Below are 19458 nucleotides of genomic sequence, written 5' to 3'. Positions count from 1 at the left end.
AGTTTATTCCCCTCAGGACCATCAGTCTAACAGCTGAAATTAGGATTTCAGGCTTTATAATGGGGTTGGACTTTTAATCAGCCAACTCCTGACCCACGCACTGGGAGGGCAGGACCTGGGTCTTACAACATGGGGTCTCTTCCACTGTGTCCAGCACATAGCAGACCCTGAAAGCTCATCTGCTAAATGATACAATGACTGAAATTCAGAAATTGAGTTCATAGGAAGTGCTAGAAAAGGCATCAAGGGAAAAAAATGATAGAAGGCCCCAGTCTATTGGAAGGTCAAAGTTGCTGCGCAATGTGGCAGATGCTGGAACAGAAGTTTGTGTCAAAAGCTTTGGAAGCACAAGTGAGAGAGCGAGTGACCCTGGGGGGAGAGTCAGGACCTGCAGAGTCAGGGAAAGTGGAAGGAGCTGGAGAAAACACAGAGGAGAGAGGAACTGGGACCTGCACAATGAGGAAGAGCTCCCACAGAATAGAAGGGTAGAGTATCTTCAATACAAGTCATTCAAGGTCAGATTTTACTTCTAAGTCCTTTGGGCAACTGGCTTTTCCTTTGTTTTCCTTTCGTTTCTTTACTATTCTTTTCCTTTGAAATATACAAATGACTTTCTTATATGAGTATTTTATTATCTCCATGGTTTAATTGTTTAAAAAACCACAAAAAGAAAACAAAATGTGGCCTTTTTCTACACATACATTTAAAAAAGAGAGAGAGAATAGCACACACTCCATGAGATACATTTTCTACATTCTATTCTGGTCTCAGCTTAACAGATGAGGTCTTGGATGGGTCCTGAGGGGACATGATGTGTGCTCTGCCTCATGTCCTCCTGGCTCACCTTTACATCTTAGCCAATGACAAGACACCAGTATGGGCAGGAATAGCCTGATAATACCCTGTCTCAGCTGCCCCAGAACTTCTCTGCATTGCCATGTGGGACACCATGCATTTCTAACAGGTGCATAAGCCTGGAAGTGTAAGGAGTTAACACCCCATAAGCTAAACCTTGACTGATGGAGAAAAGGAGATAGTGGATACATTGAATAAATACTCCTGTCTTGTGTCTCCTAAGCAGACATTCCTGAGGCACATGCTACACAACCCCTCAGAAGGACCCCCATTGGAATCAAGTGCCAGTCTCCCAGAGGAATGACCAACTCATTAACTTAACAATGCTGTCTCAAATTCACTTTCCCTCTTTGGCTATCACACTCTTCCTAGTACCTTGGGGTCACTTCCTAAAATAATCTGGGGGCACCTGGATGGCTCAGTCAGTTAAGCATCCGACTTCAGCTCAGGTCATAATCTTGCAGTTTGTGAGTTCAAGCCCCGCATCAGGCTCTGTGCTGACAACTCAGAGCCTGGAACCTGCTTCTGATTCTGTCTTCCTCTCTCTGCTCCTCCCCTGCTCATGCTCTCTTTCTCTCTCAAAGAATAAATAAACATTTAGAAAGTTAAAAAAATAAAATGAAATACTCTGGATGTAAGCTCTTGTCTCAGGGTCACACTTTTGGTGAAAATCCAGGTTAAGACAATGGATACCAGAAGTGGCCCTAGAAAGAAGACCCTTATTATGGGGTTTGGAATTCTGATTCATGGGTCAGAAAGATTCCACTGCTGATAGTAATGAAGTAAGTCCTGGTGTGCTGTACCATCACAATTACCAACACTCTCACTGGTGGCCAATTTGGATGAAACATGGGTAGAAGGTGAAGCACTGGCTTATGTGGTAGTGGTGACCTTTGAATGGTAGAGGCAATAGTAATTTTAAGAATTATGGAGTTATACAGATCTTGTCAATGGCTTTAGATACTTTGAGAAAAAGAAAAAGAGACATTCTAGTCAGTCAACTATCAACTTTGGGACATCCTGTGAAGAAATGCCTCCTTTGCAGTGTTTGAGCTAGGAGATATGGCTTATTTCCTGCAGCCAGAGGGCAGGCTGTGCTGAAAATCATGCCCAGAATTTAATAATAAGAGCAGCAGAGCTACAAAGAAGACTGAATACACAGCCTCAACAGGTCTCTCGGAAAAAGTCAAAATCCTAATATAGAAATTGTGAGATAGAGAAACTCAGGACGGGAACACTCGGGTAGATGAGCTGCCAGACTGGAACGCTCAGAATCTTCTTAATCTTCAGACTACCACAAAGCTCCCTCTCCCTTGCTAGATGAAACCAGCCTCTCTTCACCTACAACCAGAAAAAGGGCCTCACCAGGGGTAAGTGCCTTGTAGGTTGTCCTCCTCAAGACCACCTTGCTTCCCATCACTGCCTTCAGACTAAAACCTGGATTCAGGTTGTAACACAATCCAAGTGAACATGCAGCCCCCGCTATGGGAGGAAACAGTATATATAACCAAAGTATTGCAAGACTTGGTTATATGTGCTGGAAGGGACTAAGGCAGCAGATGAGAGCGGATCTTGAAAGTTGACTATAAGGCTGGATAAGAAAGAATTCTACTGAAATCAGACTCATGATCTCATGTGCCATGAATCTGGATTTACCATCCTTATGGTACTTTTATGTTTTTTATTGTGTAAATTCCATGATATTCAGAACTCTTTCTCTAAGAGTATCAGCCTCAGAAGCACAAGAGATGGTCCCTATTGATATTCCTAAAAGAAGCTCTCAGAGAATTTTTTCAAGTTTATTTATTTATTTTGAAAGAAGGAGAGCATACAAGCAGGGCACGAGGAGAGAGAGAGGGAGCGAGAGAGAGAATCCCAAGCAGGCACTGCACTGTCAGCATGGAGCCTGATGCACGGCTTGAACTCATGAACCGTGGGATCATGACCTGAGCCAAAACCAAGAGTCAGGTGCTTAACCAACTGAGCCACCTGCAAGCCCCTCAGACAATTTTATAAACAAGGCTGTTTATCCACTAGGCACCATAGAAACAGTGCAAAGGCCCTGGCATTTACAAGGTCTGTGAAAATGAAGCTGGTGCCTCCCTCACTAGTGTTCTCCATAGTGTTTTTGTGAAGGGTGTGCTCTGTAAAGCCCTTGAGGAGAATTCAGCCTAGCGGTAGGTCCTCTGGTTTTATACAACAAATCTACTTTAACATTTCCGTGTTCTTGAGCCTTCCATTCCCTCCTCAACCACCCATCCCAGTTGCTTTACTGTTCTTGGAGCTGTTGCACTTGCTCATTTACAGTTAACACCAGGCTTTGGAAGCTGTTAGAGACACCCCAACAAATCCCCTTCATTCACAACATACTGCTTCCTGTCCCTACTGTGTAGCAGCAATCCTAGTTCTTAATGACAATCAGAGTCAGTCATTCCTGCAAATATGGTCCATCAGCAAAAGGAGCCTAGAGTGCTTTAGCAGAAACTATACTTGATCCTGTGCTGGTAGTTCTCTAGCCCCTCTCACCAAAGCCAGGACTTGTACCTCAGCAGATGTTAAATCTGAACTCCACAAGTAGATCACTAGGACCAGGTGATCTAGGACTAGGTCCTAGGACTAGGATTGTTAGTATGAGGGGCCAACCCGATTTATCCCTCTGGATTCCTGGACCCATGTAATCCAGCTGCTGAGCACAAGACACAAAATGTGACAATGGTACAATAATGCTTGCTCAATGTCTTATGAATTTCTGAGATATTTTATGACTTTATAAATGATTTTATAAACAGGGCCACTATAAATATCGGGCACTGTAGCTTCTCAAGAAGCTATAGAAATGTTAGAAACTAGAGGGCAAAAAATGTATTGGTTTCAAAATACAAAAAAAAAAAAAAATGAAATCACAAAATCTAAATAAATGCTTTAATACCTACAAATATAAAAAAACATGGTGATGTCACTAATTGTTAAATTCAATATTTATAAAAATGTAATTACATTTGAAAAAATTTATAAGTCAGATTTTTCCACTTCAAAAGAATTTCTAAGTATACTCAATCATAGCCATGAAACTATAGCCAATTACAAATAAATAAGTTATAAGTAACTACATGATCTTTAAATCTGGTTTATAAAAAATCCATACAATTGCATGTGTATGTGTGTATTTAATGTGAAATGTGGGTGCCTTGTAATGTGTATGATTCGATATGTATAGACTGGGGATCTCTAGGAGTAGTAGTTTAGTCCACAAAATTCTTAAATAAGCCTTGTTTATAAACATCACCTTGATGTTACCATTCCTGTGATATTGGCATTAAATCTAATTTGTAGATATGTTGAATTAATGTGGAAATATCTGACTCTTCAACCTAAAATCAGAACATACCTATTAATAGAGAGTATTATAATTTAAAAGTTTAATTAATAATCTTGTAAGACATGGTCAGCTAATATATTTAGATTAACCCTTCTCAGGAAATACACTTGATTATCTATTAAATAGTAATTTTACCGATGGCCAAACTGGTCCAGAAAGTTTTAACACTGGATAATACTGATTAGAAATTCAAGTCCCTGGACTTCAGTTCAACTCTGAACTGTTTAATCCAAAAGGAACAATTGGTCTTGCTTTATATTATCATAAATTATCATCTTTTTCAGATCACTTCCTAGTTTTCTCGGGAGTAATAGCCAGCTGGGAGCATATTCATTTACAAAAGGATTATGAAAATTCAATAGTTGAAAATTTAACAGGCCAACCTGGCAGAATTGTCAGAGATGAATGATGCTCTAAAGGCATACAGTTTTAAAAGGCACACAGTGAAGACGCTGTCCCAAAGACCTGTTTGGTAAGTATGTGCAGAGATGACGGTATTTTCTTTGGGGCAACTTTGACACCACTCTTGATGAGAGAAGATCCCAATGTTCTATTCTGCTTAAGTGTGGGAGTCATTACACAGACTCATTGGTCAGACCAGCATCTCCTTCCTCCACCTCCCTCCTGAGAATAGATTCCAGGTTGCATGGCAAAATTGCCCCTCCTTTCATCCTGCAGAAATTCACAACAGAGGCTCCCTGGTAATACTAATGTGCTGTAGTCATTTTGCAAACAAACCATCAGAAAAAAAAAAAAAAGCCCACAGATGACACAGATGACAGCATGTCTTGGTGTGAAGACTGGAAATGGTGGTATTATTTCAGTGCCCTCTTGACTGCTTTTACGCCAGTGTATTTCCTGTCTCTGAATCTCCTATGCAAAATCTGACCTTATATTGGGCTAACCAGTGCCAGCTCAAAGCTTTGTGGTTTTTCTTGAGTAATACACACTGTTTTTGAAAGTTGGGAAGAAAGACCAGAGGATTTATCTATCTGGGGTTTATGGGAACTTTAGACACGTGTCTTTTGAGGTCCCCTACAGATACTAACAGTCTGATACCAGCAGCCCTGTTACTTAGCCTTTCTTAAACACCAACACAGATGTTTTGCTTCCCTGTTTCCCATTCCTGTCTTTACGAAAGATTTCCAGCTTCACTCCTAAACCCCCATCTTCATCGTCTGTCCTCACCTCTGCCCCAGCCACCCAGAGAATCTGTTTATGAAGCCATCTGGCTTGTCTCTGAAACTCATGGTGCGGGCTGCCCTGACCCTAGCTACCAGCAACTCACTCTGTGGACAAAAGCAGCTTCTTGTGGTTGTTTTTTGTTTTTTTGTTTGTTTGTTTGTTGTTTGCTGTGATGAAACCAGCAAAGTCTAGTAACTTTTTGGGAAAGGTGGGACTCGACAAATGAAAACTGAAGACAAGTAAAGATTTTTTTTTCCAAACTTCACCATCAAGTTTTTATTTATTATTATTTTTTTAACGTTTATTTATTTTTGAGACAGAGAGAGACAGAGCATGAACGGGGGAGGGGCAGAGAGAGAGGGAGACACAGAATCGGAAACAGGCTCCAGGCTCTGAGCCATCAGCCCAGAGCCCGACGCGGGGCTCGAACTCACGGACCTCGAGATCGTGACCTGAGCTGCTGAAGTCAGACGCTTAACCGACTGCACCACCCAGGCGCCCCACCATGAAGTTTTTAAAACTACAATCTGCCTTTCAGTACTAACTGCAGAAATCACTAGGAAAAGTGACTGAACCCAATAGCAATGCCAAGTGGATAGCGTCTCGTAAGTGTGTTTTAAGAACCAACAGAGCCCACAGCCGATTTCCTCACAGATAATTCTGCAGAATCTGAGAATAAATTTAGAGAAACGATCTCATAATATCTCATTCCAGCAAAGCTTGCACCTAAAAGAGCATGTGTAATACGTGAGCATTGGGTCAGGGTTTGCATTTCAGAAAGGGGGATTATAGAGCACGGGAGGCAGGAAGGCAAGAGCAGAGGCCCTGCTCTGTCCAGATTCAGCCCTACTGGGGTTGCTGCTTGTGGCACCCTCTTGATGAAACCCAGCCGCCCACACAAAGTCAGAACAGATTTGACGAAGGTTTACCAAGTGTCTTGGGGAACTTCTGTGGCCTGCTAACGGTTGTCTGAAAATGTGTGCCTGAGGTTTACATAGCATGCCAGCAGTGTTGCCATTGAACTTCTTGGGGAAGGCACAGCGGTCCCGGGCTCCACAGCCCGGGGATTTCCAAGGTTCAGTGGTGGATAAATGACGCTCCCGCAGTCTCCCGAGGAGGTCATGTCCTTGAGGGTTCTCCTTCTGTCACATCCACAGAACCCCAGCACATCATCTCTGCAGACACCCACACTTGGTTCCAGTGCTAATTACAAACTCTCTGTCGAGACAGGAGGGGACAAGGAGAGATGAACAGAGAAAGCAGCTCTTCACTAGAAGTTTTACCATTCAGCTGACTCTGACTCTGAACCTCAACTGCCTCATCTTTAAAATGGGGACAGTAATCCCCGTACAACTGGTTTTGAGAAACAAAAGTATGCAAAAGGACTTAAAAAGTGTAAAAAGCACAAAGTAAATAGAAGATAGCATCACTAGGCTCAGCTCTGGTAACAACTAGTTGTGTGACCTTCGGAATTATGAATATAATCACTACAGACCCTTCTGACAATGCACTAAACCTGTGAAAAATCGGAGAACTTTTAAATAGCCAGGTGCTTTCCATCTGGCTAATGTGACACTCAACTCAAATGTGTTCTCCATACCCCATCACCTGGAATTGGTTTTTCTTTAGTTCTAATTTAAGCGGTCTCAGATCTACTTTAGAATTTTTCCTTCAAAGCATCCTGGCTTTGGAGAGGAGAGACTCTTTGGTGGAGGGTCAGACAGCTACATTCCTCTCTCTTGAGTTTTAATTCTGTGAACAAGTGAGGACAGAATGGCCTACAATGTGAACTATACGGGAGGTTTAACAAATACTACACATCCACTGGGGCAACCCCAGCCAGCTTCCTAATTGGCAGAGATGGGCACACCCAACCCGTCTTTTAGAGCATGTCCGTTAGAGCTGACTGTCCCAATTAAAACTGTGACCCAGATATAGTCACCTCTCCTCCAGAGAACTGATATAACTAGCTCTGTGGGAAAGACAGTTTCCAGTTTGTGTGTTAAGTACATTAAAGTGAACCAGACTCAGATTTATATCAAGTCAACCTCAAAGGCTGTGGAAAGGGTGCCGTGCTCAAGCAGGGAAGCAGAATTGGGACAAATACCTTGAAGCTCCTGAGCTTCCAGGTTTTCACTGCCCTGATCCAAACCATCCCTCTTAGCCATGCTGATGTTGTGCCCCTGAACACAGCACGGCCATGTCCACCCCTGTGGTCTTTGCTCTTGCTGTGGCTCTAGAAAGATAAACCTGATCTGATCAATGCTCCCAAGGAGCTTATTCCCTGGCAAAAGAGATGGGAGTATACTCATGTAATCTAGTAGAAAAAACCCAGTGAGACTCAGATGAATGTCTGGCAGAGTGACTAGGAGAATTTGAAGAAAGATCTCTTATGGCTGAAGGGCTGAGGAAGGTCAGGGAGGAGATGGCATTTGATGACAGCTTTGATGGAGGGTTTCAAGACACTAAGACGGGTATAAGATGATCTGGAGATAGGAATTTGCTTGGCTGGGCATGCAGGCCTAACAGGGTCCAGGAGAGTCCCTGAAGTGAAAAAAGGAAGGGAACTAATGTTACTTGAGCACCTATTATGTCAAGCACATATGTTTTCATAAGTACATATGTCTTTAGCATTACTCTCAGTAGGCTTTATTATTCCTGTTTTGTAGGTGGGAGAAAAGAACTTCAAAGAAATAAAGTGACTTGCTTTAGGTCCCAACAGCTAGAGATTGGAGATCCAGGACTCTGAGTCAAGCCTGCCCAATTCCAAAGCCTTTTTCTACACTAAGCTGCTTTCCTGGATCCAAGGCTTGAAAAAGAAGATCATGGCCATATCTTAGGAAGCCAAAGAGCTTGGGTTTTTCCTTCCTTTTTGCCTAGTTAAAGCTTTGCAGGCCTGGCTCAAACCCTACCCTTCCCACTAGACCTTTTCCGAATGTTCCAGAGTCTCTGATATTCTCAGTTACTCTGATATTCCCACTGCCCTGCAACATGCTTTATTGGCTCATGTGAATCCATCACAAATTCCCAGTAAAGATGTAAGTTCTTCAGGGAAAATAACTGGTCTTGCCCTTCTTCCTTACTCCTGAATGAGTAATTCAGGAACTATCTCTTTCTGGAGAGGATACACAGACCAGCAGTGCTGCCTTCACCCCAATATAGTCTGCCTGCACCGAACTTGGAAGGAGTGGTTGCTCCCCCAATCTCCCATGGCCCATCGACACACATGTGCCTTCCCTGAAGTTTCTCTCCACAAGGAAGTCACAGGAAACACGCCCAGGTCTGCTAAGAGCAACCAACGCAGCAGGCCACCGGGCCACACTTGGCCATGCTTAGTCATGCACTGGCCTGAAAACTGATGATGGAGTGTTTATTGGCTAGGTCTAGAGAGCCGCACCTCCCCACCTAGATGTACAAGGAGACGCTCCAGCCTGGACGGAGACACCACCATAGGCAGCTCCAGCTCCTGTGTGGAAGGGGCTGCAGATGGCATCAACTCAAAGCCTGGGAACTTGTTTGGGTATCTCTGAATTTAGTGCCTCAGTAGATATGTCAAAAGGAGGAGGCATTCTTACCTTCTCACTGATCATTTCCAGACCATTTAACACTTCCACTCTTATAATGGCTGATTTTCCAGGTCACTAATTTCATGGGCATACTTGCTACTTACAGGATAACTATTGATCATTTAATTGCAAGGTAAGTACCATAGAAAGGATGGGAAAATCACATGGTAAGCAATTATAGCTTAAGTACTTGGTTATTTTTGAGTCTGTCTGGCTGCCAGTCATTATTCTCAAAGTTTAATTTAGTCCTAGAAAACGCTCAATGGTGTACATAGGCATGATCAAAAAGTGTCTTCCTTTTAATATATAATTACATCAGCATTACATTAAGTATATTCTTTTCTTTAATGTTTTTATTATTTTTTTTTTGAAACAGAGAGACACAGCACACAAGCAGAGAAGGGGGAGAGAAAGAGAGAGAGAGAGAGAAAGAGAGAGAATCCCAAGCAGGCTCTGCACTGTCAATGCAGACCCCAACATGGGCTCAATCCCACAAACTGTGAGATCATGACCTGAGCCGAAATAAAGAGTTGGACATTGAACCAACTGAGCCATGCAGGTGCCCCAGATTAAGTGTATTCTTAGTTTACTCTCCCTGACCATTTTCTTTCCATGGTGTATTCCCCAAAGTAAAAGAGTAGAAGGCCAGAACTAGGATTATACAACCCCAATAAAGAATCCCGGTCCCATTATTTTCCAGTGATGATATACCTTGGTTGGGCAAGATGCTTAAACTCTCTAAGCATTAGTTTTTCATTAGTCAGATGGTGTGAAAATACCTACCTCATGGGGATATTGCTAGCAATAAGTAAGTTGTATAACGTTCCTGGCGCATAATAGTGATACAGGTATCCGTACTTTTCTTTTTTTTTTTTAATTTTTTTTTAACGTTTATTTATTTTTGAGACAGCAAGAGACAGAGCATGAACAGGGGAGGGGCAGAGAGAGAGGGAGACACAGAATCAGAAGCAGGCTCCAGGCTCTGAGCCCTCAGCCCAGAGCCCGATGCGGGGCTCGAACTCACGGACTCACGGACCACGAGATCTTGACCTGAGCTGAAGTCGGACGCTTAACCGACTGAGCCACCCAGGTGCCCCTATCCATACTTTTCAAACCTTCACGTTATGCCACTTCACTTTCATGAAAGCCCTACATTAGTATTTGTGCTAACCAAAAGGAATCCAAAATTATTTTCTCTTTTATGAAAAAAGGTGAAAAGCAAACCAGTGTTCAGCACTGGCTTTTCCGTGAGCCATGATAGAGGCAGCATACACCTCGAGCAGTGACTCATGCCACCAGCCTCCTTCCCTGGGAACTTCACGCAGTATCAAGCCACCATAGCTTTGAACTGTGCCTGTGAGCATTTATGCTTTAGCTCAATTTATTCCGGGCGTTGGTTAGCAAGACGTGCCCTAAGGTATCAGAAAAGCCTAATATCTGCTTTCAGATAGCGGGGGAAACCTATAACCGTAAGTACCTATTTGATGGTTACTCCATGCCAGCCACAGTTTTAACAGCTCTGTAATATGTATTAACTCAATTTTCACACCAGGTCCCATGACGGAGCAACGTTATCAGCCCTATCTTATGGGTGGGAAACTGAGACACAGCGTTACTTGCCTGAGGTCAGCAGCTATCAAAACGGTAGAGATGAGGTCAAATCCAGGAAGATAGGCTACAGAGTTCATGTTTTTAACCTTTGTATCAGACTTCCCATAGATAGTGAGCACAGGTTATTTACACTTAAAAGGCACTGTGTGATGAGGTCACTGGATGAGTGAGAGGATCAAATGTTAGGTTAGAGGTTGTAGTAATCAACCTTTAAGATGGCTCCCAATGACCCCTGCCTCCTGGTATTCATACCTACGCATAATCCCCTCCCCTTGAATGTGGACTGGACCTAGTGACTCACGTCTAAAAATAAGAATATAGCAAAAGTGCTGAGGTGTCATTACCGAGATTGGGAGACAAGAAGACTATGGGTTCCATCTTGGGTAGCCCCTCTCACTCTCACTCTGAGGGAAACAAGCTGCCATGTTGTGAGCTGCCCTGTGGAGTGATCCATGTGGCAAGGGACTAAAGTCTCTAGTGAACGGCCAGCCAGAACCTGAGGCTTGCCAACAGCCTCATGAGCATGGAGGTGGATCCCTCACAAGCTGACCCCTGTGAGGACTGCAGCCAGCATGGCCAACATCACCAACTTCAGAACCACAGCCTTTAAACCCAATAAGCTAAGCAAATAAATGGTTCTATTTAGCACATTCAGATCCACCACCAGAAAAATTACCAAAGATAAATTTAACAGCCAAAGAAAAAGAGAAAAGAAGAAGATAAATTGGTATGTTTGTTGTTTATGTTTTCTTAATAAGGACCATTCATGTTCCTGGCAGAGTGGGGTAATGGGTAGAGTTGTCTGCAGAAAAAGGAATAAGACCTGTGCCCCAGTCTTGCCACAGCCTCATTCTTTTCCCTAATTCTGCACTCAACAGCTGTGGAGTTTGGGAGAAGCCTGTGAACCTTCTGGGTCTCAGTAATCCCATATGTAAAAAAGAGTAATACTAGCCTGCCTGAGCAAGCAAGGGGACTGGACCAGATCATCCTTCAAGGATCCTTCTTGTTCTGAAATGTATAATTCTCTGCGGCTTTATTCAGACCAAGTTTTGACTGCCCTATTACTGTGGTTCTCAAACTTTTTGGTCTCAACCTCTTTACTCTTTTAAAAATTTTGAGGATCTGAAAGTGTTTTTATATAGCGGAATATATATATATACAATATATTACATATATATATACATACACACACACATATATGTGTATGTATATATGTGTGTATATATATGTATATGTATATGTGTGTATATATATATATATATATATATATATATATATATATATTCATTCCAGTCTTTACTGTGTTAAAAATTAAAACTGAGAATTTGTTTAAATTTATTAAATCATTTAAAAATAATAAGCCTATTATATGTTAACATAAAAATATAATTTATGGAAGGTAGCTATATTTTTATAACTAAAGGGAGAAGTTATATTTTTATAACTAAAGGGGAAGAGCTACCTTGTGGAAGGTAGCTATATTTTTATAATTAAACCATTATTTTATGGTTTTTTGCAAATCTCTTTAGTGTTTGGCTTAATAGGGGACAGCTAGTTTCTGATACTAGTGTTTGCATTCATTCTATTGCCATATCACATGACAGGTAGCTTCTGGAAACTTCTCAGTACACTGATGAGGGAATGACAGTGAAAAGGGCAAATAACATCTTAGTGTTATTATGAAAATAGTTTTGACTTTACAGAACCCCTACAAAGGTTAAAAAGTTTTCTGGACCCCCAGGGATGCCTGGACCACACTTTGAAAACTTCTTGATGGAAATGCTATGATTTCTTCTCAGCCTTTTGCCTACCCACCATCCAAAATCATCACCATCACCACCACCACCACCATCATCATCATCATCATCATCATCATCATTAAATACGCACACACATGTGCAAATTTCCACACTCAATTTTCCTAAAACCTCTCTTTGGAAAACTTAACATTAAAGTATTAACCCCAGGCACACCCTCTGCAGACCTACTGATTCAAATGATAAACTGTCAGCTCATCCTCCAAATGGTGGCTTCCTGATTATCTGCTGAACCTGATGAAAGTAACAAATGGCTTCTTGAGGGTGTGCATCTAGTTTTACCAACTGGATGAATAGCTGAGGAATTTCAAATGTTGCTTGCCTTTGAAGCTTTGGCTTTAAAAACAAGTGCCTGGGGGAAATGAGCAATGAGCAGGCCTGCTTCAAAAGCTAAGCAACCCCCTGATCCAACAAAACAACAGGGACCCTCTAAAGCCCCTGCAGTCAGCCAACCAGGAAGCAACCCAAAGGGGCAGGGGGCAACATCAGATCAGGGGGGTACTTTCTGGGAAGATCTTTAATAATGAGCGATGTGGAAAAGGAAATCTCTAGATCTGGTCACACTAAGTGGGTAGAATGTGGGGTGGGAAGTCTTCCAGACAAGGACTTTTAAGGACCTTTAGTTCTATTTCTACTTAGTGTTACCAAAGACTTGGTGTTACCAAAAGCAAATGACTCTCTAAAAGTGACAAAGATGGTAAGAAGAGTGCTAAATTCCTCCCAGCTTTTTGTGCTGTATTTCTCATCAATGGGTCTGTGAATATATTTCTGAATATATTTCTCAACCAAAGATAGGACACATTCCCCACCCTATTTATACCTGAAATACATAACCCTTTCATTTACTCAACAATTATCAAGACCCTAGTTTGTTGCTGGCACTGTTCTAGCACTGAAACAGCAGTGAACAAAACATTGAAAAATTCTTGCCTTTATATTGTAGTGGGAGAGATAGGCAAACAAAATACACCATATGTCAGTGGTAATGAGCATCACCACTTAAAGTGGGGAAAGGGGATAAGGACTACAAGAGTTGAGAGTTGTTTGCAATTTTAAATAGGTCAGTTGTAAGCAAACTGGGTGTGCTTGGGAAGCCTGGGAATTTGAAATATCATATAACTGCATGAATTTGGCCATCATGAAGTCAATCAGAATTCATTCATTTTCAGTAAATCAGTCAATAAATATTTACTTGGAACAGTGACTATTTTGCAACGTTGGGAGTTTGGGGAGGTGGTCCCCTTGGGTGGGCGCCAGCTTTGGCTCAAGAGGCCAGCAGGGTAATGACTCACTGTGGGAGACTGGAAGCCAGACTGCCTGAGCTTGCATCCGGTGTTGTAGCCATGAGACACCGAGCCACTGGCTGAACCTTGCTACTCTCCTGTTTTCTCGTCTTCAAAGTGGTTATAATACAAGTACTTACCTGAGGGGATGTTATTCACACTGAATACTGGGCATAAAACTACTCTCAAATGGTAGCCATCCAAGCAGAAATCAGAAGAGAAGACCAGGAGAGAATTGTTTGTGGGCATGTGACAGACTCTGTCTTGAGACTCCCCAGAAATAAATAGGGTCCGATGAGATTTGAGACTTATCTGGATCTCATTTGGCTGGTAGAGTCTTGGGAAAATCAGGTTACAATATTCGTTTTCAGTCGGTTCCACTGGGCTCCCAAAGCAGAGAGGAACACAGCTCCCGCTGGTAACTTCAGCTGACCAAGAGAACTGTCTACAAAGAGCGCCATTCCAAACAGGACAGGATGATTTTATTACAGAAGAGAGTAGTTTTCCATGACATAAAGGACTGATAAGCCTCTGCTGAACTGGAGAGAAGGCTTTGCCATCTTCACTATCCAAGTGCTGGCCAACCACAGTCGAGATAACAACATCGCCACTCATGTGGCCACCAAACGACTGAAGCCTGTCCTCCCTCGTTTGCATAAGAATCCTGCTCCATCTGTTAGAAGGAGCAGTATCTGTTCATGCTAATCTGATTGCTCCTATAACTTGTATTAAAAAACATGGAGGTTACCACAAGCTTTGCTCTGACCTTTGATTTTCCAATATCGCATCTGGGGTAAGCACTTCCTTTTAATCTCTACGGACAATAGGCAAAATTTCACCAAGGGGACTGCTGACAGAGGCAGAGATCATAGAGCATGTGTCCATGACCCCAGGTTAGATGATTATAATAACGCTTTTTAGGCTCTTCTAATAAAGAATATGCTGAACAGGCTTCAACGTGCGTGTGCAAAAGTCTAATTGCTGTTAACATGTCACTCCCATCACCGAGAAGCAACAATGTACTGACGGCTTGTCAAATCCCGAATTGATTTTGAAATTGCTTTAATGAGGCAGTGAATAAGTTTGCAGGAGCCCAGCCATCTGAGAGGCCTCCTCAGCAGCATCAGCAGTTGAGATCACCTGCAGTTGCTTTGTTGACCGGTCATAAATGAGGATGGGGCACACAGAGGGTTGCTTTTTGCTTACTGAGGATTTGCAAGCTCTGAGCTGGGATTTCAGTCCCTGTTCCCATCGCTGAAGTCCCTTGCATTTTAGATTTGTTTTGAAGTGTGTTTGTGTGTGTGTGTGTGTGTGTGTGTGTGTGTGTGTGTCTGTGTGTGTGTGTGCATTTCCCTTCCAGCTATGCCAAACCCCCTCCCATAAATACCTCCGATTGAGAGGGTTGGGCTGCCTTTTTCTCCAAAGTACAAGGAAGGATTACAAGTTCCTTCTTGTTCTTCATCCAGTAGGTGTGAGAGCTGCTCTGAGAGTCAGGTGCCTGCTGGTTTTGAGCTTTGTCCTGATAATCAAGATTGATTGTAAATAGATGGAGGCCTGGATGCGGAATAAAGCTTTTCTACCTGCATCACTGTCTGCAGTGAAGGAGTTTAACAACCCTCACTCCACCTCCAAAATTACTGCACCCACCTTTTGTTTCCCCGGAGGGATGAGGAAAGTTGGTAAAGGTTTTGCAAATAGGCAAAGGCTAGACGCCAAGGCTATTCTCAGTATCCAGTCAGCTGAAACCTGGTGGGGGCAGAAATGGCTCTGTTTGTTTTCACATCACCCTCTAGTCACAACTATTTCCAGGTCCTCCAAACTCCAGAGGCAGGTATGAGGAAAGCACCAAGGAAAATCTGACCAAATCTAAAGCGATGTGTCGCCTAATTCCAGCTCAAAATGTAATTTGGGACTCGTAATGAGGAAACGGTGTTTTCCCAGCCAAGAGACCTGAATAAGCTTTCCTGGCTTCCTTGTCTTTAACTTGTAAACAACACCAGCACTTTGACAATGAAGACAAATGTATGCCCAGCTTGCAGTAACAATGAAAGGACTGCCAGTAACACTTCACAATTGTGGCTTTTATTACCTGCCTCCCCAACCCAGAACATTATTTCATTCAGAGCTAAGGTGGAGAGCCAAATTGCCTTATTTCCAACAGATATAAGCGTATTTTAGAAAAGCATCTATGTGTATTATATTCCATGGGGCATCATCTCATTTATATTGCCCCCACGTTTATGAGTGCATGACCAGCATCCTTATCAGGTACAGATGCCTCCAAGAAATTGGATGCTACAGGGTCCATATATCAATGTTATGATGATGTATTTTTCATGAAATCTGTAAATAAGGTCAACAGGATAGGGATATTCTGGATGACAGAATGTTTAATCGTTTTTGAGGAATGCTGTGTTTCCTGTAAAAAGTCAATTTACCTTTTTTTTTTCCCCCCTCCAACTCTTGCTCATTAAAAAGTCTGATCTGGCTACTTTGGAACAACCACCACCCCCACCCCACCTCCAGCATATTAAGAGAAAGAGATGGTTACTCTTGTATAAACCAATAAGTAGAAATGCAAGTTGTTAGCATGAAAAAAGTGAGTAATTGGCACCTCTGGGGTTTCTGATAGTTTGTCTTTTCTTATCACCTGAAACATTGTCTCAAGCTGAAGGAAACGGTGACTTGGTCTTCAAAGAAGTCTGTGACAAAAGAAAAAGAAAATGCTCAGGGTCAGGAGTGCTAGGATTCCAAGTTCACAAACGTTGTTTTCATAATCTCAGTGAAATTGGAAAGTGATCTCAGCTTCTGCCAAGACCTCTATCTGTCCCAAGCATCAATTGCACACTGGGGTCTGTTATCTTAAGAGGCTCAAGAGCTAGGGAAACCAAAGCTGTTATGTCCCACTGTCCACACCCCCCTCAACTGTGGGCTGCTCAGGACTGAGGAAGTCATCCAAGACAGTTCACTCTGCTCCGCACCCCACTGAAGGCCAGAAGTGAAGCTGCATCACTGGTAGGGAGAGATGCTGGAGACCAAGGGGGAACAGAACTGGGAACCACAGCTCAGAGAGAAGTTGAAAACTGCAAGCACAACTGGGTAGCCTGAAGGATATTCACCCAATCTGTTGCCCGGGCTTGGGTGTCACTTTGTCAACCCTCCTCTCTAGACCTGTGACACAGGAATAATGGTGGCTCTGTAAAAGGAGGCAATTGTGAAGAAATGGAAATATCAGGGCTGCAAAGGCCTTACCAAAGGACCAGTTCTATAGAGGCAGTGAATATTGGGGGCGCCTGAGTGGCTCAGTTGGTTCGGCGTCTGACTCTTGGTTTCAGCTCAGGTCATGATCTCATGGTCTTGAGTTCAAGCCCCATGTCAGGCTCTGTGCTGACAGTGTGGAGCCTGCTTGGGATTCTCTTTCTCTCTCTCTCTTTCTCTCTCTCTCTCTCTCTCTCTCTCTCTCTCTCTCTGCCCCTCCCTTGCTCACACTCTCTCTCTCAAAATAAATAAACTTAAAATAATGAATAATAAAAAGAGAAGCAGTAATATTGAACTCTTACTACAGCTACAGATCCTGATCTTCCCAATGTTGCATATATATATATATATATATATATATATATATACACATGTACCTAAGAGACAGAGAGCAATAAAGAGACAGAGGTTTTAAAAATATAATAGCAACTTTGAAATAACTAAGGAAAGGAAAAATATCCTTCTGTATTAAATACATCATTTTCTTATTGTCCTTATTATTAACAAAACAGTGTAGACAATCTCTTCCAGATCAGTGAGCATCCCCTCAGGCCTAAACACAAGAGCGAAAATGAATCTTGAGTGACAGAGCCTGGAATTTCACTTGCTCCCGCCACCTGCTCTTGGAGGTCAACGGTGCTGTGGTGTGTAATTACCAACTTCATTGCTCCCCTCTCCCACTGTCTAACTGATGGCCCTGACACCAGTGCTGGGTCAGCCCTCTAAAAACATCCAAGCATGAACTGCTCCTCCATCCAACAGATGCTGCTCACTTGGGAACCTACCAGAACCAGGAACTCAAGGATGGCTTGTGTTTGCTCAGACCTGGAAAAAAAAAAAAATGATGGAGCAAAAAAACAAGATTACAGGTCTACTCCAGGCAGAATCAACCTTAGAATTTGGTCTCAGCTGCAACATCCACTCCATGCACTAACGTACTTATTGGCCCCCTTCCAAGTAAGACACCTGAGCTTTAGTTTCTCGCCTCTTTCTAGGTCTTTTGCTACCCTCTGAAATCACATGCAGACAGTGGAATCATTGCCTCAGCAAACACTGAAATATTATAAGGAGTCCACATGGCAATGGACTGTTCACATCTGTCAACAGCTGCAAACAGCACACCAGAACTGCCACAGGATCTTCTTTACCGGTGAAATACAAATTGCCAGTCAAAATCTGGGACTCTGTGCCTGGAAGCTGTGCTCTGGAATTGACCTCTCCAAAACCCCAACAAACCTTGCACCCAAGAGACTTGGGGAATTTGGTCTCTTTTCTTGTTCATCTCTGGGCTGCTAGAGTAGACTCCTAGAAGTATGTCCCTTCTTTCTCCCTAAGTACCAAACCCCAGCTCCCCTGAGAGACACAGATCCTCTACAAAGTGGCTGGTTTCCATCCCAGACCCTTCTCTATTTCAGCCCATTACCATGGCCCAGCTAAGAGAAGAGGCTTCACCTTAAAAATGAGAGAGGAGAGGGAAGGGCACCTCTTAGAGCTTCTCATCACTAAACACCTCTGTAAACACTGTCATTCTAATCCCTCACTCCCCCGATAAACCTAAAGTTCAAGAAACAAAACTGGAGTTGCAGATGCTGTATGCTAAGATACAGTGCAAAATTAGAGTTTCGAAGGGTGGGCCCTTATGATATTTTTCATAGCTAAAGTTATTTGTCTCTATCACTTGCTCTGGATTAGGGATCAACAAAGTATAGCCACAGGGTAGATCTGGCCTAGTGCCTGTTTTTGTAAATAAAATTTTATTGAAATATGGCAGTGCTCATTCATTTACATATGTCTACAGCTGAGTTGGCACTACAAAGGCAGATGTAAATAGTAATGACAGAGACTATAATGACTCACAAGGCCTAAAATATTTACTGTCTGACCCTTTACAGAAGATATTTGCCAACCCCTGCTCTATTGGTTGTCCTCACATTGCCCAGTTATTGTTAGTGGTAGCATTCATCAATTCATCTGCTATTGGCTATTTTGGTTTATGATGGAAAAGCTCACAGAACCCAAGCAAACAAACAAAAAAGGGAAACTCATGTGCACTAGATCCTAGTTATCAGTGGTTAAGTACATAAAAAATAGAATTAACTGCACACAAGCAAACTAGTTCAATTTTTAAAAAAAGAATGGAAGAGGCAGGAATTGCATATTTAACTGAAGCCCACGCTGTGGTTATTGAGCAAATGCCTCAAGATTATGGAGCAAATAAAGATAAAAGAACTCTGCCCTGTAGAATATCAATGAAAAAAATTTATTGAAGATCATTTCACATTAGATTCCACTCTCCAAAATCCACAGATATGAAAATGAAGGAAATCTCTTTAGGGATTTGCTCAAGAGAGCCCAAATTTGTTTCACTTGATCAACTACCAGCTCTTAAGTGATTCTTTGCAAAGAAACCTTTTATATAAGAAGTATCTTTTAAAGTGAGAACAAAGAAATTAGTTTTTGTTTTTCTGTGGAATACATAATGCCAAATGTAGCATGCTTTCCGA

General features: G+C 42.4%; 1 protein-coding gene across 1 annotated transcript in view; it reads right to left on the bottom strand.

Annotated features, from left to right (window-relative positions):
• The window catches only part of THSD7B (thrombospondin type 1 domain containing 7B), a 1583202-nt gene that overhangs the window by 1297183 nt on the left and 266561 nt on the right, over positions 1–19458 (bottom strand). Inside the window, exons 8-9 of the mRNA XM_045033714.1 lie at positions 17740–17779; positions 16347–16398 (exon numbers count right to left, since the gene is read on the bottom strand). The gene's annotated coding sequence lies outside the window, so the exon portion shown is untranslated. The remainder of the gene's footprint in view (positions 1–16346; positions 16399–17739; positions 17780–19458) is intronic.

Source organism: Felis catus, chromosome C1 (genome assembly GCF_018350175.1).
Source record: "Felis catus isolate Fca126 chromosome C1, F.catus_Fca126_mat1.0, whole genome shotgun sequence".
Lineage (NCBI taxonomy): Eukaryota > Metazoa > Chordata > Mammalia > Carnivora > Felidae > Felis > Felis catus.
Note: the sequence above shows the minus strand (reverse complement) of the source record. Positions and strands in the feature narration are given on the sequence as shown.